The sequence below is a fragment of the Giraffa tippelskirchi genome, chromosome X (genome assembly GCF_054371585.1).
Source record: "Giraffa tippelskirchi isolate mGirTip1 chromosome X, T2T-mGirTip1v1.2.pri, whole genome shotgun sequence".
In the NCBI taxonomy this organism is placed as follows: domain Eukaryota; kingdom Metazoa; phylum Chordata; class Mammalia; order Artiodactyla; family Giraffidae; genus Giraffa; species Giraffa tippelskirchi.
Window position 1 is genome coordinate 98,671,180 of NC_137289.1, and position 19,523 is coordinate 98,690,702.

The following is a 19,523-nucleotide window of genomic DNA, read 5'->3' on the forward strand; positions in this document are numbered from 1 at the left end:
GTGTCCAGAGGCTTGGGCCTCTCAGCTGTTCATGTATATGCACATGAGAACAGTCTTAAGAGGAAGGCTGCATCGACCCCACTCTCACGGGCTTTAGAAGCACGCCTGTGATGTCACAGTTGCTAGGATTTCTACCATGCCTCCCTACAGAGAGAAAAGCATGGGGCCCCATCCAAAGAGAGGGCAATAATGCGAAGTTCACAGAAGCCCAGGCAATAATCCTGTTAAGAAAAATACTTGCTGATATGACTGCCACCCTTGATAGGGGCCCTGTGACAAAAACTGTGTACACACACTCTCTCAGTCCATCTGCCCAACCCACAACAGGGAGGGCACCGTATGAAGATGGGCGCCCAAAGCCCAGGACAGAAGAAAGGTCTCAGCTCATGAGGAGGGGAGGAGCTGGATGTAAGCTTGGGCTCCTTGGAGGAGGCAGGAAAGAGTCAGCACAACCCTGGCCAGGGAGTTGGGGAAGGGGGCGTTGGCAAACGGCCACAAGGACCCTATGCCGGACTCACTGTCAAGATATGTTTCTCTGTCTACCCATCACACAGCCAGCTTCTTACCTGATGGATGGAATGGAATCTTCACATTCCCTGGGGACATGATCATGTCTCACGTACAGAGGTGAGCCTCCAAGCAGCTGGGTAGAAATCTGACATTCACCAATTTGCATGAGGCTCCACCACAAATGCAGAGATCCCTGCCTCTCTTTCCCCCATTAGAGCAGTCATTGGCAGGGAGATCAGCAAGAGGGCAGTCTGGGCAGGATAGGTTGTGAGGGACCCTGTGTGCAGCATGAGCCTCCCCAGGAATGGAGAATGTCCTTTTCTTGATGGGCAGAGGCCCCTGATGTGTGTGAAGGGAGCGTGATTAAGGCGCAGGCCATGGGCAACTGAGTCATTCTCTAGAGAAAGAGAGGATTTTACTCCCCAGGAGTAAAATGGAGACATCAGGATTTTACTCCCCAGTTTTTCCACTAGGATCTAGGATACTTTTCTCCCAGATAGGTATCTCCTCTAGGCTGTTGCTCAAATGTCACAATCTTAGAACTTCCCTGACCACTCTTTCTAGATATCATCCCCTCTCTCTATTTCATTATCCCAATTTAATGTTAATCATGGCAGTTACAAACACCTGATAAATTACTTGTATTTGGGGACCACATGATCCCAAGAGAAGGTAAGCTCCATGAGGAAAAGGTCGATTTTCTCTTTCCAAACACACAAATTTGTGCTTGACACATACTTTGGAGAGAATGCATGAACAACGGAATGAACAAACAAAGTTAAACCTGTTGAGAGAAGCATAGCTAGACAGGCTGAGGATTCTGCTAGAGAACATATTCAGGGATGATAAGATGATGACAAAGCTGTGATCTTTATCTCACCTACGAGGTGGTGTCCTTGGGTCCCCTCGAAATTGACCCCTTTCCTAACAGAATGGAAGGTCCTGTTGTCTTTTTCACATATTACTCGCAGTCAACGTCAGAGGCCTTCCCCACGCCAGGACCTCAGATTCCAGTCGGAAGCTTTACTTATCCTGCCCACTGGGGGACTGTGGCTGGATATTTCTGCATTAAACAGGAAAGCTCAAACAACTGCGATGCGCAGCATAGATAAAATGCTTTCAATCCTCTTTGTTACGACAGTGGTCACTATAGACAAGTAATCTTCAGTTTATGAAGACTTCTTTTTGAGTCCAAGATGGCAGCAATCTGTGGGGTTTTCACCCTAACCTTGCCCTTCCGCCCTTTGCGGATCATCCTGGAATGGTCCCCGGGCATCTATATCTGCTGTTCCCCAATCCCACCAGCAAGGGGCGCGCGAGATGAAACAGTTCTGTCCCGGGATATACCACTGAGGGGAAGCGGTAAGACCCCCCCCACTCTGGAAGGTACCATTGGGAGAGGGCGTTCCACAGCAGGGAGGGCCCCCTTACACCGCGTCAGGCATGGACCACAGTTCCCAGGCGCGGCGCTCAGGGCGCCTCTGGGTCTATCCCGATTCGCTCCTCTTCGTCTTCCCGCTGCTTTCGAATCCGAGTGGACACTGGTATTCAGCGGAAACTTTCTTCGTCTCTTTTCCAACTCCACCCCTTCGTTGGTGGGACGACTACGGAGCGAGAGACCTGCTGTCGGTTTGGGTATGGCGTCAGAGAAGCTTTCTGGGTAGTGACTGGTCACCGCGTGATTGCGGGCGCTGTGGGCACAGAACTGGAACTGAGGGCGAGAGGCGCGTGTATACGCGTGCGCCTGCGTTAGCGTGCGCAACGATGCAGAGCATGCAATTTTCCTCCGAGTTTTATTGCTTTTCCCAAAGGGGTCGAATAGCTGCTCTGGATAGTGGCGAGGTTTGGCGCGGTCACTGGCCGTGCATGGTGACTGCGTTTCAGTCTTGTTTAGCTCTCGCTCAGTCTGGATCCTGTGGCAGCGCACGGTCTTCACACAAATGCACGCAATTCATGTCCAGGGAGAGGTCTCTGAGTTTGGTGTCTCTCCCTGGAGAGTATACTGTATCTGGCACCTTGGGATTGTGTGTTGCTAGGTGTGACAACACGGGTGCTGTTTGGCTACATTTGATCTTGAGCCTTTGGGCGGAATTGTGAGTGATGGGACATTTGATCTGAGTGGATTTTGTGAGCCATAATACAAAGCCTCTAGGATGTGTGCCTGTATACCGGGATGTGCATCTTTGGAGGTTTCTTGCCTCTCAGTCCCTGTGTGTGAGATCTCTGTGTTAGGGGTCTGCACCCCAGAATGTGAGATCACTGAGCTTTTTGATTCTGGGTTCCAAGTTGTGATGCCTCTGTGCTGCTTTAAGGATGGGTTAGTCTAAAGGTGTAAAGGATCAGCTGCCTGGGGCTCTATGCAGAGGTTGCAAATTTTTCCTTTGTCTGGGAACTTTGTCTTAAGATTATATGATATTCTTGAGTTATTAAAACTTCTGCCTTTCCGTTTAGGAGGGTTTGTATTAGGTCGGTAAGTGTCCGCGTGGTTTGGGAGTCAGTCTCCATGATGTGAAGCATCTGTGCAGTTCTCATTTGTTTCTGTCTGGAAGACTTTGGACTGTTTGCAGGGTCTCTGTCACAGCGTGTATGGTTATGGTCTCTGTTGTGTTTGAGCGTCTGAGACTCGAGTTGTGTGCTCTCTGTGCAGAGATTCAGTGAGCTCTTTTTGGTGTCTCTGGCTGTCTATGAGCTGTTGGAAGTCTTCGTGTTAGAAATAAAACCTCTTACGTTCTTGGCTGTGAGGTCTCTGTCCAGGAAGTGAGGATTTGGTAGCTGGCAGATATGATTCTGAAGCCGGGAACCTGACATGCTGACTGTGTGTTGTTGAGTGTATCACTTGTCTCGTGAAATCTCAGTATGTATCATAATTAATACAGTGGGGCCAGTGCCCATCTTGGAGGGTACCTGTGCATGTTAGCAATGTGTTTAAAGGGCCTGCCTCCAGACTGTCCTTCAGCAAATGTTTTCTGAGCACCTGCCATAGACCTGAGCACTATTGGAGGAGTTTGGGACAGGGCAAAACTAACCAAGTCTCTCATTGCATAGACTTGGTGGTCAGTAAGTAAATCAAGGGTGGCAGGCACTATGAAGAAAGATATTGCTAGATCAGGGGAAAAGGTGTATGTGGGTATGATATTATGATTTTCTTCAAGATAATGAGGGAAAGTCTCCCTGAAAGATGCCAAGTAAGCAGAGATCTGGAGGAAGTGAGGGAGCAGGTCGTGGGGTTACCTAAGGGAAGAGCATTCCAGGCAGAAGGAACAACAAATGCAACAGTCCTGGCATGGAAATCTACTTGGCGTGCTCCTGAATGTCAAGGAGTCCTGTGATGCACTGGGTTTGGCACGTAGCTCTCATTGAAAGGGGCCTGGTGCTGCTGTGTCAGTTTCTCCCCCAGTTTGTGGTCATCTGCATTTCACAGATGAAGGACTCAAGGCTCCAACATGTGCCCTGCACCTTCTCTCCTACCTATACCTGAAATTAGGAGTGAAACCTTCTGGTCCGTCAGGAGAGACAGAGAACTTGAGTGTACCAGCTGCAGGGATGATAGCATCCACGTTGAATGTCAGCCGAGCAGCGTACCTCAGTTTTAATGTGGGAATCATGCCTCATATCGTTGCCTGCCCTTGATGGAGGGCAGGACTTAAGAAGGAGAAAGGGAACTGGGGCAAAGGAGAGAGGCAGGAAGGGGAAGCTGGAGGACAATGAGAAAAAAAAATGAATGGTCTCATCACATTGCTTGGATTTGGCCCAAATCACCTTGATTAAATGATTGGAGTGATATATAGATATATAGATATATAGATATATATTTTTTACTTTGTCCCTGTCCCTACTCTTTCTTTCCCTCCCCTTCTCTTTTGTGCCTGGGATACCACCTGGGGCTGGAGATTTCTTTTCTGTGAATTTTTCAACTACAAGCTTGCTTTTAAAATAGGTTATCTGTTCCTTTTTCACTGAAATTTGATAGTTTGTTCCGCTTCACCTAAATTGCCAGATGTAGTTATTCTATGACTATAAACTTATTCATAGAATCCTTTTAATTTCTGTGGAATCTGTAACCTATTTCTTTCCTGATATTGGTAAGTTTTGTCTATAGTTATCTTGCTTTTGTTTTATTCTTCTGGGTGGAAATTTATGAATTCGTAGTGACCTTTTGAAAGAGCCAGCTTTGGGTTTTGTCGATTATCTGTATATTTTTTCTAATATCTGTTCCGATCTCTATTTCCCTTATTTTGCTGAGTCTCGCTACCAAAGGGGTTTAATAAAGTCCCTGAAAGTTTCCCAAGTATAGTGTAATCTCACAGATTCTAGGGCACTGTTGTAGCCGCACTGAGTGAGATCCACTGAATGTAGATCATGGCATCTGCACTTTTTGCAAGAATTCCTCAGTTCTGATTGACATGGACAACGTGTCTAGGCACTACTGGAGCAGAGGCATGGTCTTATTTTCCCTACTGCCAGGCTGTCTTCACTGAGAGCATGTGACAGGGTTGTCTGTTTTCTCTGATGCACAAACCCAAGGGGTATGACACAAACTCAAGGGCGTTGACAATTAAATGGAGGGAGGCTTTGGACTAGAGCAGATGCGGTGGACTTTGGAAAAAGTAGATGCATTAGAGATTTTCGAAGTAAAAGTGACAGAACTCAGCAAGAATATGGACTTTAAGTGAAGGAGAGGGAATTGTAAACATGGTTAAGACCAAGTTTCTGTGTCCTGTCATAAGGGTACAAAGGTGTCATGGGAAATCCTGGAAGTTGGCCAGGTCTGGAAAGAATTCCAAATAAGATTTTTATGTTTATGAGCTCATGGTCTAGATGGATACAATAACCAGTATTTACATACTTAAAAGTTCCTTTTCCTTTTAAAAAAAAGTGAGAGGTATTGAGATATAATTTATATACAATAGAAGTCAATGCTTTAAAGCATTACCGTTTGTCGAGTTTTCACATATGCATACCATTGCGTAAATGCTACCACAGCAAAAATGTAGAAAACGCCCCATTCGTTTGAAAACGCTCCTTTGGGCTATTTGCATTGAGACTCCTTCCTCCATTCCTATACCCTGGCCACCGCAGATATATTTCTGTGCCTATAGTTGTGCCTTTTCCAGGAATCCATTGACATGGAATCATATAACACATAGCCTTCTGTGTCTGACATCTCTCAGTGGCACAGCTGAGATGCATCCTTGCTGTTACATGCATTAGGAGTTCCTTTTGAAATGACTGTGTAGTATTCTCCTGCACGAGTATACACTTTTGTTTCTCTTTCATCTCTATGCCAGTTGTTGAATAGTTGGGCTGTTTCTGGTTTTGGCTATTAGGAGTACATGAGTAGGATATTTTAGTAATGGTCCTTGTGTGAATATGTTTTCCTTTGTCTTTGGTAAAATTAAAACTCCTAGTAAGTACGAAAATTCCTGAGAATAAGAAGAATGTGCTACTGGAGAAGAGTGAAGAAATAGCTACAGAAGGAATGAAAAGGCTAAGCCAAAGTGGAAACAACCCCCGGCTGTGGTTGTGTCTGGTGGTGAAAGTCAAGTCCGATGCTAAAAGAACAATATTGTACAGGAACCAGAGGTATATTCTGAGAAATCAGTTACCAGTTCAGAGATATAAAGGTGCAGTGCTGCAAGCAACAGATGGAAACAGAGGTATGTATTTCTGTGTCTATTCCATGGAAGTGAGTAAAGCCATCGCAAGCGTGATGGAAAACCCAGAAGCAGAGAAGGAAATGGTTCATCAAAGCATGTATAAAAATAGGTATTAAAAACCGTAATGTCTGTTTCTGTCACGAATGTCTTTCTGAGACACATTCTCCACTAAGGGTAACCTGGGACTACCTATCACCAGTTTGTGGATGCATAAGAAAGACTGCCCTGGAAGGAAAAATATATAGTCTTCAAGCCCCTTTCTCATCCTCCAGAGACCCTGCCGTTCCAGGACTCCACCTCAGTGGCGAGAAAACCTCAACGTGCACGGCACACGCCGAACTCCGGGAGCATGCGCAGTGTGTGCACGTGCACCCGTTGCTGCGCATGCGCCTTGGTGCACATACATCCTGAGCGTTCTGTGAGGAGCGTTGGGCCTGAGGCGGTTGGGTTTACTCAGTCCCGGTTCCTTCTCACTGCTTGCGAGTCACCAGGTAGGTCCACAGATCTGTCCTGTCTGGAGTTGAAGTGCGCGAGTGTGTGAGGGGGAGCCAGCGAGTTTCGGGCGGGTCGGGCAGTGCGATCTGGGGCCTTTGAGGAGGAAAGCCCTCGAGGTGGTCATCTTTCTCCTCAGAGGTGTCGCGACGCCATAGTTCTTGCCCTGGTGGCTGGAGAGGAAGGGCGGTGGGCAGAAGAGGGCAGGGGTCGGGTGATGGTGGGGGGGAGACTTGGGAGTGCTATTTGAAATATCTGGTTCACTGGGGCCCTGGAACTGACGACAGAGCACAGAATCTGGGGCCGGCAGTGGGACCTGGGCAGGGGGCGGGGTGGGCGATTAAGGAAAGGCCTAGAAACCGGACCGCGGGGGGGTTGTGACTGTATTGTTATAGCCACGCGTTTTGGGGAACAAACTCACTCAGAAGGACAATGCAGGTAATGGAGGGCAGTTTATTACACCGGCGGGCCCAAGGCAGAGTCTCCTCTTAGCCAAGGACCCCGACCAGCATTTGTGAAAATCTTTTATACCCCATGTGTACGTGTCCGAACTCACCACCCCAAATTCCTGGAGACTTACATAAACAAAGGAAGGGTAAATACAATCACAGTAATCTCATCATTTAGGTGTTATGTGTTCAAACAGTTAAACAGTTGGCCAATAATCAATAAGCCGGAGGTTACACTCCGATAGGTACAGAAACATTTACGGCCTGTCCAGAGACAGGGGTGATTAGTGTATGTTTTCTCTTAGGCGATGAGTAACCTGGATAGGATCTTCAAGGTTCCCCTGTCCGGAGGGGGTCTTATCCTTCTATTGTCGTTTTCACAGGCACTAGGCACAGAGTTCAGAGTCCATTAGAGAGGTGGCCGAGCATGATCAGCACCAACAGGCCTAAGATGGAGTCCAGGCCCCAGGAATTCCTTCTTCATTATCCCGGGTTTTGTGATAAGGTGTCAAGGGAGACGTGGACCAGTTGCTCTGCATGCACTCACCTCAGCCCCAGACCCTGAGAAAATCAGGCTGTAAAGACGGAGCCTTTCTTCTTGTTCCAGCTGAATTCCAAGGGAGTTGGGGGAGATATGCCTGGTGAAAAGGAGTGTGACAAAAGGAATAGTCCTGGATTTTTAATTCCTAGCAGCGTTTCACTAAATATCTTCATGATGGAGAATTCTGTTGTGAAATCACACTTCCTCACAAAAATTCAGCCTTCCTGTGTACCTTAAGGTGATTTCTCTGCCAGCTTAGCAAAGACAAATATGGCTTTTCTAGCAACTGTATTTGGTGTACTTGGAATGCATGTACACTCGTACTTAACCAGAGTTTTCTTTTGAAAGTATTTTCACATTTTTAAAAAAATAATAAGTCAACGTATGGTCATAAAAGTGATCAAATATAGCTGTACTCTTAAATACATTTTCTAAATCACAATATTCTACTTTCAGGGAGAAATATGAGTTTGCAAGTGGCATCAACATTGGGACCTATAGATCAAGAGTCCTCCCAGCCGGGTGAACCTGTGGTTGTGAGTACCTTACCATTTGATGTTTTCTATTAGCACAAGTTTATTTTGGAGAAAATATTGTTAAGTAGTGAGGTCGTTGCTGAGCCGCAGAAAGACGGCCGGGATTCTTGGCCTCTGGAGGAGAAGAATTCAATCCGGGGCCAGAGACGAGGCTGGATCGCCCAGAGCTTTGGTGTGATAAAGTTTTATTAAAGTGTAAACGAGATAGAGAAAGCTTCTGACATAGGCATCGGAAGGGGGTAGAAAGAGTACCCCCCTGCTAGTCTTCAGCTGGATGATATATAGTCACTAGCAGTTTGTTAATGAAAGAAAGGAATGTCTTAAACTCAGAAGGGCACCAGGCCCCTCATCCATAAGATGTATTTTGGAATAATCTGGGCACCAGACATCCCGGGTCATAAAACGATTGACTTGAATTTTGCAGAAAGGCAGATCATGCAAATAGTTTCATCTACATAGATTAGGGGAACAGTGTCTGAGTATAACATACTGGTTTGTCAAGTAGGTTCTGAGCCATTAGGCGGAAGACAGCGCTTGGGGTAAATGCAGAGTACAGTAACATAGCTTAAGACAAACATTTCCATAAGAAAAATGCATTGGTTAACTCAAAGTTTGAGAATAGTTAACTTCAGGTGAAACCAGGTGTCATGGCCACACAGTATTTTAAGAGAAACCTCTTTTAAATTTGTATAGAGAAGGGAAAAAATATCCCTAGTTTGTTTCATCCTGCCGCTTAAGAGAGAGAGAAAATGTCTGACACTTGCAGCCTATTTCCTCCGTTTGGAGACTCCTGGCCTTCCTGCCGGTTGCCCTCTCAGTAGTACAGATGCAGCGATAAAGGTCTTTCATGCTGATAAAGGGTGACAGTTTGTCTTAGGAAGGAACATTGATCCAGATATATTACAGTCTGGTGTTGCCTGGATGAGTATACCGTTAAATTCCCTGGAAATGTGCCCAGTGACTCCCTCCTCCTGCTTATTAACAACAGATTGCATACTTCCATCCCAACATAGATTTAAATAGCTTCCAAAGTCTTCCTGGGTAACTCTTAGGGGAGCTAACTTTTCTCTGTGGGAAGAGTAACTTTATTAAAAGTAAGTACATAGAATTGTGTTGGGAAAATGTTGTTAGGTTAACTTATGATCAGATATATCTGTGTCTTATGTATATTTATGCTATTAGATGTATTAACAACAAAAGGTTTTTATTTGCATGCCCACTCTACTAGGACCAGTAGCCCAGTGTTGAGCAACCTCAACAAGGGGAACCACCAGCTGAAATGCAGGATATCACACCGGCAAAGGAGGAAATAAATGAAGAGGATCCAGTGGATCGTGGTGAAGAGAAGCTTGAGACATAATTTATATACAAGAGAAGTCAATGCTTTAAAGCATTCCTGTTTGTCGAGTTTTGACATATGCATACCATTGCGTAAATGCTACCACAACAAAAAGGTAGAAAACGTCCCGTTGGTTTGAAAATGCTCCCTCGGGTGAGAATGCAAACTAGTACAGCCACTATGGAGAACAGTGTGGAGATTCCTTAAAAAACTGGGAATAGAACTGCCATACGACACAGCAATCCCTCTGCTGGGCATACACACCAAGGAAACCAGAATTGAAAGAGACACGTGTAGCCCAGTGTTCATCACAGCACTGTTTACAATAGGCAGGACATGGAAGCAACCTAGATGTCCATCAGCAGACGAATGAATAAGGAAGCATTGGTACATATACCCAATGGAATATTACTCAGCCATTAGAAAGAATACATTTGAATCATTTCTATTGAGATGGATGAAACCGGAGCCCATTATTCAGAGTGAAGTAAGCCAGAAAGAAAAACACCAATAGAGTATACTAATGCATATATATGGAATATGAAAGACGGTAACCATAACCCTATTGCGAGACAGAATAAGAGACACAGATGCATAGAACAGTCTTATGGACTCTGAGGGAGAAGGTGAGGGTGGGACGTTCTGAGAGAATAGCACTGAAACATGTATATTATCATATGTGAAACAGAACACCATTCCAGGTTCGATGCATGAGACAAATGCTCAGGGCTGGGGCAATGGGATGACCCAGAGGGATGGGATGGGGAGTGGGTGGGAGGGGGGTTCAGGATGGGGAACACATGTAAACCCATAGCTGATTCATGTCAATGTATGGCAAAAGCCACTACAATATTGTAAAGTAATTAGCCCCCAACTAAAATAAATAAATTTATTAAAAAAAAAAAAAAAGCAAATGCTCCCTCCGGCTATTTGCATTCAGATTCCTTCCTCCATTCCTATACCCTGGCAACCACAGATATATTTCTGTGCCTATAGTTGTGCGTTTTCCAGAAACCCATTGACATGAAATCATATAACACATAGCTTTCTGTGTCTGACATCTCTCAGTGGCACAGCTGAGATGCCTCCTTGCTGTTACATGCATTAGTAGTTCCTTTTGAAATGACTGTGTAGTATTCTTATGCATGAGTATACTCTTTTTTCTTTCATCTACATACCAGTTGTTGAATAGTTTGGTTGTTTCTAGTTTTGGCTATTAGGAGTACATGAGTAGGATATTTTAGTAATGGTCCTTGTGTGAATATGTTTTCCTTTCTCTTGGGTAAAATTGGCTAAAATTAAAACTCCTAGGAAGTACCGAAATTCTTGAGAATAAGAAGAATATGCTACCGGAGAAGAGTGAAGAAATAGCTACAAAAGGAATGAAAAGGCTAAGCTAAAGTGGAAACAGCCCCCAGCTGTGGATGTGTCTGGTGGTGAAAGTCAAGTCCGATGCTAAAAGAACAATATTGTACAGGAACCAGAGGTATATTCTGAGAAATCAGTTACCAGTTCAGAGATATAAATGTGCAATGCTCCAAGCAACAGATGGAAACGGAGGTACATATTTCTGTGTCTATTCTATGGAAGTGAGTAAAGCCATTGCAAGCATGATGGAAAACCCAGAAGCAGAGAAGGAAATGGTTCATCAAAGCATGTATAAAAATAGGTATTCAAACCAGTAATGTCTATTCCTGTCATAAATGTCTTCCTGAGACACATTCTCCACTAAGGGTAACCTGGGACTACCTATCACCACAGTTTGTGGATGCGTAAGAAAGACTGCACTGGAAGGAAAAAAAGATAGTCTTCAACCCCCTTTCTCATCCTCCAGAGACCCTGCGGTTCCAGGACTCTACCTCAGTAGCGAGAAAAGCTCAACGTGCTCGGCACACGCCGAACTCAGGGAGCATGCGCAGTGTGTGCAGGTACACCCGCTACTGCGCATGCGCCTTGGTGCGCATAAGTAGCGCGCATTCTGTGAGGAGCGTTGGGCCTGAGGCGGTTGTGTTTACTCAGTCCCGGTTCCTTCTCACTGCTTGCGAGTCACCAGGTAGGTCCACAGATCTGTCCTGTCTGGAGTTGATGTGTGCGAGCGTGTGAGGGGGAGCCAGCGAGTTTCGGGCGGGTCGGGCAGCGCGTTTTCGGGCCTTTGAGGAGGAAGGCCCTCGAGGTCGTCATCTTGCTCTTCAGAGGTGTCGTGACGCCATAGTTCTTGCCCTGGTGGCTGGAGAGGAAGCTCGGTGGGCAGAAGAGGGAGGGGTCGGGTGATGGTGGGCGGGGGGGAGACTTGGGAGTGCTATTTGAAATATCTGGTTCACTGGGGCCCTGGAACTGACGACAGAGCACAGAATCTGGGGCCGGCAGTGGGACCTGGGCAGGGGGCGGGGTGGGCGATTAAGGAAAGGCCTAGAAACCGGACCGCGGGGGTGGGGGTGGGTGGGTTGTGACTGTCTCCCGGGTTTTGTGATAAGGTGTCAAGGGAGACGTGGACCGGTTGCTCTGCATGCAGACTCACTTCAGCCCCAGACACTGAGAAAATCGCCATAGTCAGGCTGTAAAGACTGAGCCTTCTTGTTCCAACTGAATTCCAAGGGAGCTGGGGAGATACGTCTGGTGAATAGGGGTGTGACAAAAGGAATAGTCCTGAATTTTTAACTCTTAGCAGTATTTCACTAAATATCTTCATAATGGAGAATTCTGTTGTGAAATCAAACTTCCTCACAAAAATTGAGCCTTCCTGTGTACCTTAAGGTAATTTCTCTGCCAGCTTAGCAAAGACAAAAATGGCTTTTCTAGTAACTGTATTTAGTGTGATTGGAATGCATGTACACTCATACTTAACCATCGTTTTCTTTTGAAAGTATTTTCACATTTTTTAAAAAAGTAATAAGTCAACATATGGCCATAAAAGTGATCAAATATAGCTCTAGTCATAAATACATTTTCTAAATCACAACATTCTACTTTCAGGGAGAAATATGAGTGGGCAAGTGGCATCAACACTGGGACCTATAGATCAAGAGTCCTCCCAGCTGGATGCACCTGTGGTTGTGAGTACCTTACCATTTGGTGTTTTCTATTAGCAGAAGTTTATTTTTGAGAAAATGATGTTAAGTAGTACAGATGCAGTGATAAAGGTCTTTCATGCTGATAAAGGGTGACAGTGTGTCTTAGGAAGGAACATTGATCCAGATATATTACAGTCTGGCGTTGCCTGGATGAGTATACTGTTAAATTCCCTGGAAATGTGCCCAGTGACTCCCTCCTCCTGCTTATTAACAACAGATTGCATACTTCCATCCCAACATAGAGTTAAATAGCTTCCAAAGTCTTTCTGAGTAACTCTTATGGGAGTTAACTTTTCTCTGTGGGAAGAGAAACTTTATTAAAAGTAAGTACATAGAATTGTGTTGGGAAAATGTTGTTAGGTTTACTTATGATCAGATACATCTGTGTCTTGTGTATAGTTATGCTATTAGATGTATTAACAACAAAAAGTTTTTATTTGCATGCCCACTCTACTAGGACCAGCAGCCCAGTGTTGAGCAACCTCAACAAGGGGAACCACCAGCTGAAATTCATGATATCACACCTGCAAAGGAGGAAGTACATGAAGAGCATCCAGTGGATCGTGGTGAAGAGAAGCTGCCGCGTGCCTGTCAAGGTAAAGTGTATCAGTGCATCCTGCCTTAAGACATACCCAGTGAGTGGAGGAAAGGAAACATTAGAAAAGGACTTCAGACAGTTCCTGAAAAACTGAGGAGAGTATAGTTTGCAGGTTCGTGTGGTTGGTGAAATTTTCCCTTGTTTTCAAGACAAAGAAGTCGGGGGAGCATCTAAGTTGTCTGAGGACAACCCTGGAAAAGGAAAATGGTAATGACTTTCGGGAAATTCTGCTTTCCTTTTTCTCCAGCAACACATTCCTGGAATAATGCTCCTGAGTTTCTTACTCATCACATTTTTACCATACTAACCTAAGGCTTTTAATTCATAACACTGAGGGAATGAATATCATCATTCCCTTGTTTATATTGTAGGTTTTACAGCTAAATTGATGCGTTTTTTTAATGATCCTTACCTGGAAATTGATCTCCCGGAATTGGCTGTGGCAAAGACTGGGGGTCAAGGTGGAGATGGTCCTGATGTCTAGGAGGAGATTGCGTCAAATATAGAGCCTGTTGAAATGCCAGAAGCAGGTATGTCATCCATTCAGAAAGTAATTTATGTGGTTTCTGTTTTTCAGAATATTATATCTTTAATAATATAGAGGGAACATTACTATTATTTTAATAATAGAATTCACATATTCTTTGAAAGATAGTTCACATCCCAGATGCCTGAGTGCCTGACTTACAGACTTTCCAATAAAGAGACAGGATCAAAGCCATATCGAACTGAAAATAGGAAACCGTTTTCCTTTTTTTTTTTATTTTTAAATAAATTTATTTATTTTAGTTGGAGGCTAATTACTTTACAATATTGTAGTGGTTTTTGCCATACATTGACATGAATCAGCCATGGGTTTACATGTGTTCCCCATCCTGAACCCCCCCACACCTCCCTCCCCCTCCCATCCCTCCGGGTCATCCCACTGCCCCAGCCCTGAGCATTTGTCTCATGCATCGAACCTGGAATGATGTTCTGTTTCACTTATGATAATATACATGTTTCAATGCTATTCTCTCAGAACGTCCCACCCTCACCTTCTCCCTCAGAGTCCATAAGACTGTTCTATGCATCTGTGTCTCTTATTCTGTCTCGCATATAGGGTTATGGTTACCGTCTTTCAAATTCCATATATATGCATTAGTATACTGTATTGGTGTTTTTCCGTCTGGCTTACTTCACTCTGTATAATGGGCTCCAGTTTCATCCTTCTCAATAGAACTGATTCAAAAGGAAACCGTTTTCTTTCCTTGAGTATAAGTACTTTAAGCAACAGCTAATAATTTTCAGGTTCTTTTCTAATTTCTGCTTGTAACAAATACGGAATGCATTTGTAATAAATATCAGTTTACATGAAATATGCTCAGTAGGTTCTAGTACCAGCTTTAACATAATGTGTGTGATTCAGGTAAATCCCTTAACTTCTAAACTGAACTTTATTTATTTAAGTTGTGAATTCAGAACAGATACACTAAAATGCCAATTTTTCCATGCTGATTTTTGCACTCTCTGATTCCCTTCGATGGAATGCATACAAGAATACTCTGTTTTTCTTGATTGATTTATCATAAAATATCATCTAGAGTCAAATTATAACAGGGGAATTGAGATTTCATTTTCTGATGGGGGACCCATGTACACCCGTGGCTGATTCATATCAATGTATTGCAAAAAACACCACACTATTGTAAAGTAATTAGCCTCCAATTAAAATTAAAAAATTAATTTTTTTAAAAAAGAAAATGAGCCAACATTCCGCTTGATGTTTGTTAAATTCTCTCAAATTCTGAATTCTCTAGCTCTTAGGAAAATTAGTTGCATTTTAAATCCTTTCCCCATTGAAGCATGATGTGACTGAATAATAAAATGGCAAAAGGTAGTCTAGTTTCCTGTTTCTGTGGCTGATCAAGTTGAGAGAGTGCATTTAGTCAGTGATATCCCAGGCAGGTGTGAGTGAGATACATATGCTAAGCACACTACCTGCCCCCATGTTTGGTCTGTTTTGGGGGGCGTTTTTTTGCTTATTTTAAGTGGAGGATCATTACTTTACACTACTCTGATGGTTTTTGCCATACACCCAACTCTCACTCTTAAGGAACTAGTAAAAATCTGAGCCTCACGATATAATCATCTCTCACTATATCAAATATGTTATTTTTCCTCTTTGATACGTGAGTTTAAAAAGTTTTGAAGGTTAAAGTCTGTAACTCTAGTTCTTCCCACGTAATCAGCGTAGTATCTTTCACATAGGTGTTCTCCAGATTGCTGACAATTAATTGCATGGTTCTAATTTTACAGGAAGAACTTCATGGTTAGGGAAGATTTTACTGTGTATTAGCCTTCTAAATATTTTCACTTTACCTTTTTGTTCCATTCCATTAGAACATGTAGATGAAAAGACAACTTTCAGACTACTTTCAAGTAACTACAGAACATGATTAAAATGTTCTCTTAGAAACATCTTAGCCCTAAATATGTGTGGTATTTAAAAAGAAAAATACATTAATTATAAAGTACATAAATATAAAATCCTACCCCCAACAAACAGGTAAGAAAAAGAGCGACAGAATAAACCTAACGGAAAAAGCAAAAGATACTTAATAAAAGACAGGTATGAATCGTCAGGAAGAGGAAAATAAACTCAACTAATAGATAAACACAATGTGGTAATTTACATAATTTTGTAACACACATATATATACACACACATTTTTTAATATTCTTTTCTGTTGTGATTTATCACAGGAGGTTGGACATAGTTCCCTGTGCTGTATAGTAGGACCTTGTTGTTTATCCATTCTGAATGTGATAGTTTGTATCTGCCAACCCCAAATTGCCAGTCCATTCCTCTCAGTTTACATGATTGTGAAGAAAATGGACAAAGCCCAAGTATACCTAATAAGAAATATGAACAAGACACTAACAGTAGATTACAGAATTAAAACAGAGTATAATCTGGAACTCACATATTTTTAGAATATTGATGGGATGTGTCTAATAGGGTAGAAAAAGAAATATTATTTAACATAGCCCAGAGTAACTAAATAAGTAAACATCACAAGATACCGTGGATGAACTTTTGAAATTGGTCAGAGTTGTCTCTCAAAAGCCATTGTCATTCAGAAACAAACCAAAAAATCTCCTTTTCCAGATTTTCTTCTCTCTTCCTACTTGCTTTTCTCTCTCACTCATACTCCCTCTAGCTCTCCCGTTTCTTTTCTTCTCTCCTTTTTCTCTTTCTTCTTTTGGTGTGGCTGTGAGAAAGTCCTATTTCTGCTTCACATGTTGATGTCGCCAGTGATAGTAATGACTGAAAATTAGTGTCCCCATATAATTTATTATACCAACTGGAATGCTTTCCAAGGTGACAAGAAACATTTAGAATTACAAGAGGGCCACAAGTAAAAAGGGGGATAAATGTTTAACTGACTTAAAACAACCACATCAGGGATGAATTAGAACAAATGAAAATTTCTACACTCTTCCACAGTAGAGAAGAAACAAATGTACTACTGGCCTTTTTCTTTACTTCACTTAAGCAGTAACAGAGATAACAACTGTTGAGCTGTCCTATATTCGGAATATTATTTCAAACCAACACAGTTCAATGATACTTTTGGGGGATTTTTTGGTTTTAGTTTTTGTGTATTTTGTTTGTCTTAGGGTGTTTTTTGTTGTTAGATATTTTACTGAATGTGTACACAGTTTTGCCCTCTACTGAAAACGACCTTCTGATAGGTTCAATTGATTTCATTTGTTCTGAACTCAGTGTCCTTATTTTCTTGTATAACTAGGAAGGGTAGTGTGTTTTTAAAAATACTGGTAATAGGCTTGAAAAGTCGATAAAATCTCTAGAGAGGATTAACTGAAGGTAAGCCAGAGGGTCGCCCGTAGTGTTCTTGTTTTAGTCCACTTTATAAAACTACAACTGCGATGAACTTTGTACACCTCTCCTATCAACGAAATTTCTGCTAAGTAACTTTTTTAATGTATATATTATAGGTGAAGGGCGACGATTTGCTTGAAAGAAGATAGACTGAAGCCATCTGTGCTGTTCTTATGTTGTATATTTGACTGTTAAAGTTCTGTCAATAAAGTTTCATTTTCTCCTTGCACATTTTTTGTTACATTTATCCCCGAGGATTTAATGGTATTGAAAATTCATGGTTTGTGATTTTTATGGCCTAGTTGAGGATGTATGTAGAGATAGAATGTTTGTATATAGATTTTCTGTTCCACAGTTCCTCTCAATATGCATATTAATTCCACAAATTTAGATCTAGATTATTTTTGCTTTTCAAAATATACTATAATATTTGAATATCAACAGTTTCTACTGGCTTAAACCTTAAACCTTTCCTCATTTTGCAGGATTGAACAAACCAGCCAGAATACTCTTGACTAAAGCAGGTGATAATCGGCATTTTTCCCGATAGGAAATGAGTAATCTTCTGCATTTCGACCTGTTTACGTTGCTTTTTTGTAGATATACTTTATCAGAGTAAGTTCCATTCTATTCCTAGCTTGCTGTCTTGAATATAGATTCAGTTCAGTTCCGTTCAGTCGCTCAGTCGTGTCCGACTCTCTGCGACCCCATGAATTGCAGCACGCCAGGCCTCTCTGTCCATCACCAACTCCTGGAGTCCACCCAAACCCATGTCCATCGAGTCGGTTATGCCATCCAACCATCTCAGCCTGTCGTCCCCTTCTCCTTCCGCCCCCAATCCTACCCAGCATTAGGGTCTTTTCCAATGAGTCAGCCCTTCGCATGAGGTGGCCCAAGTATTGGAGTTTCAGCTTCAACATCAGACCTTCCAGTGAACACCCAGGATTGATCTCTTTTAGGATGGATTGGTTGGATCTCCTTGCAGTCCAAGGGACTCTCAAGAGTCTTCTCCAACACCACAGTCCAAAAGCATCAATTCTTCGGTGCTCAGCTTTCTTCACCGTCCAACTCTCACATCCATACATGACCACTGGAAAAACCATAGCCTTGACTAGACGGACTTTTGTTGGCAAAGTAATGTCTCTGCTTTTAAATATGCTATCTAGGTTGGCCATAACCTTCCTTCCAAGGAGTAAGCGTCTTTTAAGTTCATGGCTGCAATCACCATCAGCAGTGATTTTGGAGCCCAAAAAAATAAAGTCTGACACTGTTTCCAGTGTTTCCCCATCTATTCGCCATGAAGTGATGGGACCGGATGCCATGATCTTAGTTTTCTGAATGTTGAGTTTTAAGCCACCTTTTTCACTCTCCTCTTTCTCTTTCATCAGGAGGCTCTTTAGTTCTTCACTTTCTGCCATAAGGGTGGTGTCACCTGCATATCTGAGGATATGGCGTGTGACTAAATAAGGGCCAGTTTGTCCAAAGCACTGTGTGCCTCTTCCTGTTTTTCACCCAGAATTCCTTCATGACGCAGTGACATTCAGGGATCGCAGAGGTTACAACTTACCCCTGTAGAACTGGCTGTGAGCAACGCTGTTTCTGTTAGGGATCCTAATTCATCTGAAGCCAGAGATGGAATTTCTGAGCTGGAGTGCATCTGTGTCCTCAGGTGTGACCTATTAGAGCTGTTTTGGGTTGGCATCCAGGATGAGCACTCTAAACTGTTTGCAGATCTCTGTCCCAGGGCATGAAATCTCAGAACTGTTTGGGGGGGGGGGTCTGTGTCCAGAGGGTTGGGCCTCTCAGCTGTTCATATATCTGCACACGAGAACAGTCTGAAGAGAGAGGCTGGATGGACCCCACTCTCACGGGCCTTAGAAGCAGGCCTGTGATGTCACATTTGCTACGATTTCTACCATGCCTCCCTACAGAGAGAAAAGCTTGGGGCCCCATCCTCAGAGAGGGTAATAATGCACAGTTCACAGAAGCCCAGGTAATAATCCTGTTAAGAAAAATACTTGCTGATATGACTGCCACCCTTGATAGGGGCCCTGTGACAAAAACTGTGTACACACACTCTCTCAGTCCATCTGCCCAACCCACAACAAGGAGGGCACCGTTAGCAGATGGGCGCCCAAGGCCCAGTGCAGAGGGAAGGTCTCAGCTCATGAGGAGGGGAGGAACTGGATGGAAGCTTGGGCTCCTTGGAGGAGGCGGGAAAGACTCAGCACAACCCTGGCCAGGGAGTGTGGGAGGGGGGCGTTGGCACAGGGCCACAGGGACCCTATGGCTGACTCACTGTCAGGGTATGTCTCTGTGTCTCCCCATCACACACCCAGCTTCTTATCTGATGGATGGAATGGACTGGTCACATTCCCTGGGGACGTGATCATGGAAGGTACAGAGTTGAGCCTCCAAGCAGCTGGGGGGAAATCTCACATTCA

The 19,523-nt window shown here is 43.5% G+C and overlaps 1 long non-coding RNA gene across 2 annotated transcripts; it reads left to right on the forward strand.

The window, feature by feature from the left end:
- Window positions 1-1,919: 1,919 nt before the first annotated feature.
- On the forward strand, window positions 1,920-17,308 carry LOC145536314 (uncharacterized). Of its 2 annotated transcripts, XR_014075764.1 has the most exons (12): window positions 1,920-2,145; window positions 5,919-6,167; window positions 6,440-6,658; window positions 7,716-7,887; window positions 8,106-8,185; window positions 9,414-10,011; window positions 10,836-11,193; window positions 11,359-11,452; window positions 12,498-12,577; window positions 13,053-13,191; window positions 13,565-13,723; window positions 17,196-17,308. It is a non-coding gene; the product is annotated as an uncharacterized LOC145536314 (long non-coding RNA). The 2 variants fall into 2 exon arrangements; XR_014075765.1 differs by lacking the exons at window positions 10,836-11,193; window positions 11,359-11,452; window positions 12,498-12,577; ... (1 more) ...; window positions 13,565-13,723; window positions 17,196-17,308 and having other exon boundaries at window positions 1,920-2,054; window positions 9,414-10,433.
- Window positions 17,309-19,523: the final 2,215 nt, after the last annotated feature.